The following is a 7889-nucleotide window of genomic DNA, read 5'->3' as shown; positions in this document are numbered from 1 at the left end:
CCCTTTCTTCCCTTATTCCAGGAAAATGTTTCAGGTTTCCACCAGCTTTTATTTTCACATCAAAGTCCTATTTATTACTGACCTACTCGTTCAGTTATTAGTGGCAACTCTGACCTAAGGGCAGAGATTTGCTTCTCTCTTTCTGTCTCTCTTTCTCATTTACAAAGACCATCCCCAGCAGGGCTGGGGGCATGGCAGAAACTCTCCTGGCAGTGTTCAGCTTGGCAGGGTGGTGGGGATGCTGTGATGGTGCATTCTTGGAAGGAACTCAGGGTCTCACACATGGCATTGCCGCTGGTCTAGCCTGTGTTTTACCACTTGCACTCTCTCAGTCCTTTGTCACTGTGTCTTTTCCATTCCTTTATTCCTGTTTTGCGGTGGTGGTGGTGGTGATGGCCGGGAATCACACACACTTGCTGGTGGTGCTGACCAAGGGTGGCACCTCTGGCGGCAGTGCTTGAATGGAAGACCCTGGTATTCACTAATGGCAGAGTCTTGGGATAGGGGCCCCAGGAATCGGATTGAAAACCCTGCACATCTTAGCCATGGGTGCCTAGGGCTCCCTCTGTCTCTCTTTTCTTTCAGTTTTTATACATTTTATTTTCATAAAGTAGTTCACAATAGTTCAGTACAGACAATATTCAAACCCCCACCCTACCAGCTAGCATCTTCCCACGACAATAGAAGGGAAGTGTGTGAAGGTTGCTGTATTTCATTCTGGAGCCATTTAATCCCATAAGTAAGAGAATACAAGCAAGGATGTTAAAACCAAACAGATGTGTGCTACTTTAGGTACATCAGTGGACTAGAGTAAAAGAGGTCGTGCAGCCACGAATGCAGTCGTGTACTCCAGGAAATACTGCATCCAGTTTGTGGGTGTGGCTGCCAAGCTACTGGAAAACTGGAGAGCTGGGTGGAGGAGGCCCAGCCCTGATCTGAGCAGGCTTGGCGATCTCAGCCACGGGTCCCGCATACCTGGGTTCCTCTGCCAGTTCCTTCATGGGTGAGGCTCATCCAAGCGTGTGGAGAGTGGCCTTGACAAGGCTGCGGCTCTGTCTCTCTTTCAAGAAATCTGTTTGTCTCACATTCTTATGCCTTGCTTTTTATCTATGAGAACAGGGTCGGGTAGATTTTAAAAAACACCTTTAAAAATGAATTTCTTTATTGTTGGTTCTTAGCCAGTGACTGATTTGTATACCTATTTTACATACACATATCCCTGGAGCAGGAAAAACGTTCTCAGGCAAAAGGAGGCCATATGGGGGCAAGTTTAATAAGCCCCACCCCTGAGGTGCCCCCAGCTCCTGTTGTGGCCACACTCAGCTATGCTCAGGGCTTGCTCCTGGCTCTGTACTCAGCAATCAATCCTGATGGTTCTCGGGGATCGTATGGGAGATCATTGCAGCCGACTGGGTGCAAGACAAATGCCCTGCCTTCTCTTCCTTTGACCTGAGAACCAGCAGGGTGGTCCTGACTCAGCTATGGCCCCCAAGTCTTTGTTTCCCCTTGGTAATCACAATGCCTTTCAGTTTGACCTCACCCTTTATCAGTTTCCTGTGTTGGGAGTAGCTTGGTTCATTTGTACAGAATTTGCTTAAACATGTCTCCACCTCAGGATTTTATCGATTTTATTTATTTCTATATTAACATTCAAACCTTCAATGCCCCAGAATGTGACTATATTTGAGGATAGGGTCTTAAATGAAATTGTTTGGTTGAAATGAGATTATGAGAGGCCAGAGTGATAGGACAGTGAGTAAGGCAATTGCCTTGCACATGACTGACAAAGGCTTGATTTCCAGCAACCCATAGGATCCCCTGAGCTCAGCCAGGAGTGATCTCTGAGCACAGAACCAGGAGTAACCTCCTGAGCATCACCGGGTGTGGCCCCAAAATAAAGACATCATGTGAGATGGGTTTGAGCCAATCTACCTTGTAAGAAGGAGGGATCTGTGCCCAGCCATATGCAGTGCAATGAGCATGTGCAGGTACATGGAGAAGAGGATCCAGGAAGGGACTCAGAAGACACCAGCTCTGCTGAGCACTTGCTCTTGCTCTTGGAGCCTTCTCAGTGATGAGAATTTCGATTCCTGTCATTGGAGTTGGTCTATGTACTTGGTCATTGCCGCCCCAGCAAACGAGCCTACCCCCTGTCTACAGTTCTGGCACCCAGGATGCTGCCAATAAAATGTGACAGAGCCTCCCGGTGGCAGAGAGATTCCACCGTAGGCTTTGGAGCCAGGTGCTGGGCTTTCGAGGCAGCTCTGAAAGCTCCTTCCTGGGTTATCCAAGCTGCATGACCTCAGGCAAGTGGCTCTCAGGGCCTGACTTTGAGCCTGTGAAAGGTGGTAATATGAGTCTGTCTCCTTGGCCTTTGCTTTATGTTGGTTCACTCTGAGTTTCTCTATGTGGGTGACACCACCTTCCTGGAGGGTTCCAGGGAGGGGATGCTGGAACAATCTGGGGGCAGGAAGAGGCCAGTGCAACTGGGGTACAACTGGGTTGGGGGGGCGCTTGCTGTTTGCTCTCTTTGAGAAGGCAGATTTCCAGGGGGGATGCTGAGTAATTTTTATTTTGAGAAAAGGGCAGTTGGCCCAGTTGGTCTGGGTTCAGTGAGTCAGCGATCTGTTTCTCATTAGCATGCGGTGGACCTGGGTCCAAGTGCCGTTGCAATGCCAGGCGTTGTGGGGGGTGTAGAGTGTTATGGAGACCACAGGTAAAAGAACCACCCATGGCCGGAAACAACTCCCCAGGACAGCTGATGACCTCAGTAGGGTCCTCAGCAAGAGGTCCACAGAAGGTACCAGACTTTTTATGAGTTTCCACTTTCTCTTTCTTTTTATTCTCAGCTGTCACTCTCTGACATGTGTCTCCGTCAGGCCCATCTGAGGGGTTTTTCCTCTGGCTGGGCCCTTCTCTCGCTGCCTTGTGTAGCGAGTCTATCTCTTAGGGAGCCTCCCCTCTGCAACCCCTGACCGCATCTGTCCCAGAAGTTCAGGATGTGGGCTCAGCTGAGCCTCTAAAGACCCCAGCTGGAGCAGGTGCTGGGAGATCCCCCAGAGGCTCATTTCTGGGAATTGTTTCCAACCTGGTCAGTTCTTCCAGCGTGCCTGGTCTGTCTGTCAGTCTGTCCTCATCAGCTCCACTCTCAATCTTTTCTGTAGGGAGGCACAGCTGCATTGTAGAGCCTGAGTGGGGGCTAGTGTAGACTCTTGATCTTCTCCATGAGATTAAGAGGGGATGTGGTTCTGAGGTGTCTGTCCCAGACACATGAGAGATAGGGACAAGCAGAGGCACTTCCCACAGGACAGACAGGGGGTGTTAGGCCAGACAGGTCTCAGCTGGCTTCTTCTTCTGTTGTGGAGAAGTTCCCTAAAGCACCCCCACTGGGTAGTCAGCCAGCCTCTGCCCGCTGCTCAGGACCACAAAAGAATCTGTTCTATTGTGGCAGCTCCAAATGCTCACCCTGTTCTGAATCCTGTTCTCCAGGGATGTCCTGGGGATGGCAGCAGCAGGCCCTAGCTCCAGCCCTATTCTTTCGTCGTTGACCAGTCAGGTGGGTCTCTGACAAGGAAAAAGGACAATGTTCGGCTACACCTTATTGTGCTCAGGGGCGATGGCTGGCCCTATGTCTGGGATTTGCTCCCAGTGGTGCTCTGGGGACCGTGTGATGACAGAGACCAAACCCAGGACTCCCTCATGCAAAGCCTATGCTTCAGTGATTTGAGCTGTCTCCCCGTTTTATCCATGTTAATGGGTACACTTCATGTCTGGGCTGTAGAGACATATTTCATCTTTGCAATGTCTGTGGCGTGGGTCTCACTATTCCTATTTGAGAGATGGAAAAGTGCAAGATCCCTTGGATCCGGTAGAGTGAAACCACTGGTTTAAATGACAACATAATAGAAAAGGGGTTGGACTTAGGGCACGCTGATTCACAAGCAAGAGTTCCAGGTGGTCTCCCATGCTCCCTTGCTCCCTTGCGTCCCTCAATTTCAGGAGAGAATGCATGAGGGAGATTTCACAGTGGCCAGAGGTACAAACTCTCAATCCATAGGTGCACAGTAGAACTAGATATCAAGATGCCTGGTCTTTTTTTTCCTTTGTGGCTTTTTGGGGGCATACTCACTGATGCTCAGGGGTTAGTCCCTGACTCTGCACTCAAGAAATTTTCCTGATGGTACTCAGGCGACTATATGAGATGCTGGGGATTGAACTCAGGTCAGCCATTTGCAAAGCAAATGCCCTAATTGCTATACTATCACTCAGGCCCAAGATACCTGGTTATGCATGGGCTCATTCTCCTAATGGTGACCATCCCAGGACCCTTCTTCCTGCCAGCTTCAAACACCCCTGACAAGACCCTCTCTCCCCTGTCCATCCCCATGTCTCCTGGGTGTGTGGGTGGCAGCCAGCTGAGCTTGTAGAGCCACACTCAGCGTCCCTGCCTGGCTTTCCTTTGAGGCAACCCTCCGGACCCAACGCCTGGCACAGAGCTGTGCACTACGTAGAACAATCGGTCTCTATCTGGGTGGTGGTTTGCACCTAACACACTTCCCTCCCTGTCATAACTCCAAAGCCCACATTGTAGCATACTAAGCATAGCCCTAAGCGTGGTTCTGTTTCCTTTGTCGAGATCTACCTGGCTAGCCAAGCGTGCTCAGGGCTGTAGATCACAGCAGTGGGAGCTGACAGGGAGCAGGTGCCCACGCTGTGCTGAGACCACCGTTCTTGCTGCCGGTTTTGATACAATGGAGAGACCCGGGAAATGGAACAGAAGAGGAAGAGCCTCGAAAGTAGGTCAGTGTGGAAGCAGCGGGGAGGGGCAGGCATAGGTCCCCCCACACCAGCCCCGGCATGCGTCTGCAGGATGATGATGCTGTAGGCCCCCTCTGGGGTTCCACCCTGAGGTCCTCTCATTGTCCCCCAGCACTGATCCCCAGCCCAGCCACTTCCCATCTGCTCCACACACAGCCCCCAACAACTTTTCCCTGTTGCCTTTAAAACCCAAGCTCACATTCCGCCAGGCGGGCAGAACCCTGACCTTTCTCCGGGCCCAGCAGGAGCGAGGCCAATTCTGAACAGGGATCCTGGAAGGCAGTGAGCTGGGAGGAGGCCCAGGTCAGGGGGGTGGGGAAAGGCTGGGGGTCTTTGTCTGGGCCTGAGCTGCCCCGTGCCCTGCTGGCTGCAGTGAGTGAAATGTCAATCTCTCCCCGCCTGCCTGCCGCCGCCCCCCAGCCTCTGCAGAAGGTAAAGGCGCCACCGGTTTTGTCTTTCCCGGGTCCTATCGATGTCTCCTTCGGGGCGCCCGCTCGATGACGGCAAAGAAAGCCGCGTGGCGCAGAGAGGCCAGAGTTAAAATGACAGCACGGAGGGACCCCCACGGACCCCCAATTTCCAGAGGCTTACAGATCAGAAGGCCACAAAAACGCTGCGTCTGTTCTTCTGCAAACATCGATGGTTTTATTCACCGTCCTCCCGCCTTGCACGCCCCTGCCCTTCTCCTCCCCTTTATTCTGGCTCAGCGCGACTCAGCAAAGCGCTTCTCTCATCTATTCTGCACAGAGGCCTGGGGAGGAGAGGGCTGTCAGGTGCTTGTTACCGTTGCCGAGTGCCGGGACAGCCTAAGGAAGATGCTGACCTGCGATTCTCCGGCTCTGTCCACAAAGAAATGAGACGGGAAGGACGGTAGCCGGAAGGTGTTGGTCAGGCCATGAGTGAGCAGAGCCCCAGCCCCCCCCCCCTCCACCCCGGGGCGGGCAGTCCACCTGGCATGCCCCGGGGTGCCCTGCACCACTGCTGGGGGGGGGGCTGTTCCAGGGATCAGGAGCTCCTCCATCCTCCTCCTCTCCCAGGGCTGATAGGAGCACCCCGTGGAGAGAGGCAATATTAGACACCCACCCACTCGGCTGGCAGGCTCACACTTCTTCCTGCTGACTCAGTGGCCCCCAGGTCATGGACATGAACTTTCCCCTCTTCTTTCACTTCCTTTTCTTTCTGAATCCTCAGTCGTGGACTCTTGGATTCTTCTGCTTTGTGGGAGGGACGGCCTTCACCCCTCTCTACAAACTATACCCCTCTCTCACAGGTCCTTGGACTTTAAAACAAGAGAGTTAGCAGGCTCACGCCTTCACACACGTGTGAGGCTCATGTATGTGTGTGAGAGCAGGCTTATGTCTAAGCATGCCTTCCACTGTGCATGGGACTACCCAGCCCCATGGGGTGACTGGGGTGCCCTGGAGGCACGGCCCCACCTGCACGGTGCCCTCGGCGGGGGGCATGGGAGCGCAGAGGGGCCGCAGCTGCTGCAGCTCCCTCTGCACGTGAGTAACAAGACGGCCCCCTTGTTACCGCGCAGTCTTATTAAACACACGGCATGTTAATAGCACTGACGAAGTCGCTTATGAAAAGCTCTTTATTAAAAATAATAAGAAATGGCCCTCTTGTTCCACAACTCGCGAGCTGCGTTTGGCCGCGCTCTGGCAGGTTATTAAAGTGGGATCAAGCGTCTTTAATAGGCCTTCCGCATGGCTGTATGGTGGATCTGCTTCATTACCCGCCGGCTGGCCCCAGCTGCCTCGGTCTCCCCGGCTCGCTTCCCAACACCCAGGAGATGAGGGGGTGGGAGGAAGTAGAAGGGAGAGACAATCAGGATGGGGATGCATCTGGCTGGCCTCACAGGATCGCTTCTCTGGGTCTCCTTTCTCTGTGGGTGCCAAGGGGCTTGTGGGCAGGGGGAGAGCTGCCTTGGGGAACCATGTCACTTCCGGGAGCCCATGAGCCTGCGGAAGCCACACCCTCTGCCCCCTCACTGCCTTCTGTAGATGTGGCCACACCACTCACCACCCGAAGGGCAGTGCAGGGCAGTGCGGGGCAGGGCCATGTGCCGTGGTGGTGCTCAGGCCAGTGGTGTGGGGCTGACCATTGGGGGTTGGGCCCTTCGATGCAGTGCTGCTTGGCTCTGGCGGTGCTCAGGGACTCACAGGGCCACACTGGGTAGTTGCTGGGAACACTGCCTGCCCTTCCCAGGAATACCACCACAGCGGGTCAAACTCACACAAGCTAGGGGTCTGCTCTACCACTTGAGCTGTCTCCCTCTTCACCGCCTTTCCAACTCAGAAAAGGGGAGTCCCCATGGCAACGCTGAGCTGGAAGCCGGAGGGAAAGGGACAAAGGAGGGTGCCCTGCCCAAGTGCTTCTCAAAGCTGGCTATGCCCATGGTCCTCGGGATCTTGTTGCATTGCCCCAGCTACCCTCCTCGGGGATGGACAAGTCAGTGGCACCTTCATGATCACAGTCCCCCAAAGGCTGGGTTCAGCCCACCCTTCCCACTGGGCAGCAAGACCAGGGATCGCATCTACTGCCGCATTCACTGCTCAAATGCACTCACCCAGGCTCTCCCATAGAGTTTTGAGCACGAGATGGGAAGAACGAAGCTATTAGGCACTTACTGTGTTCATCACCACTATATCCGAGAGCAACCCAGATTCCCACTCTAGAGATGGAAAGACTGAGGTCAGAGCACTGCCATTTGCTCACGGAGGCCACTGCCAGGTGCCACCTCAGGCCTACAGAGTCCCCACCCTTGTTCCCCCAGCCTCCAGGAGCCCATTTCACTGCCTGTCCCACCCCCAACCCTCATCTCCCACAGCAGCTGGAAGCTGGTTGGGGACCAAAGACACTGAGGCAGGGGATGTGGCCCCATTCCCTTTGCATTCCGTCAGCATCCTCTCCCAGCGGGCTCCAGGGGCAGGCAACATGAAAGCTCCGTTTGCAGATGGATTTCAAGGTTTGAGGTGCCCGAGGGGACATGGTGTTTAAAGATCAGTCAGACAGGCCTTGTGCAAGCAGCAGCGAGTCCTTTGCCTCCCCCTCTCCGTTCCGTTACA

Source organism: Sorex fumeus, unplaced genomic scaffold (genome assembly GCF_029834395.1).
Source record: "Sorex fumeus unplaced genomic scaffold, SorFum_2.1 ptg000047l, whole genome shotgun sequence".
Classification (NCBI taxonomy): Eukaryota; Metazoa; Chordata; class Mammalia; order Eulipotyphla; family Soricidae; genus Sorex; species Sorex fumeus.
This window is presented reverse-complemented; position numbering follows the sequence as displayed.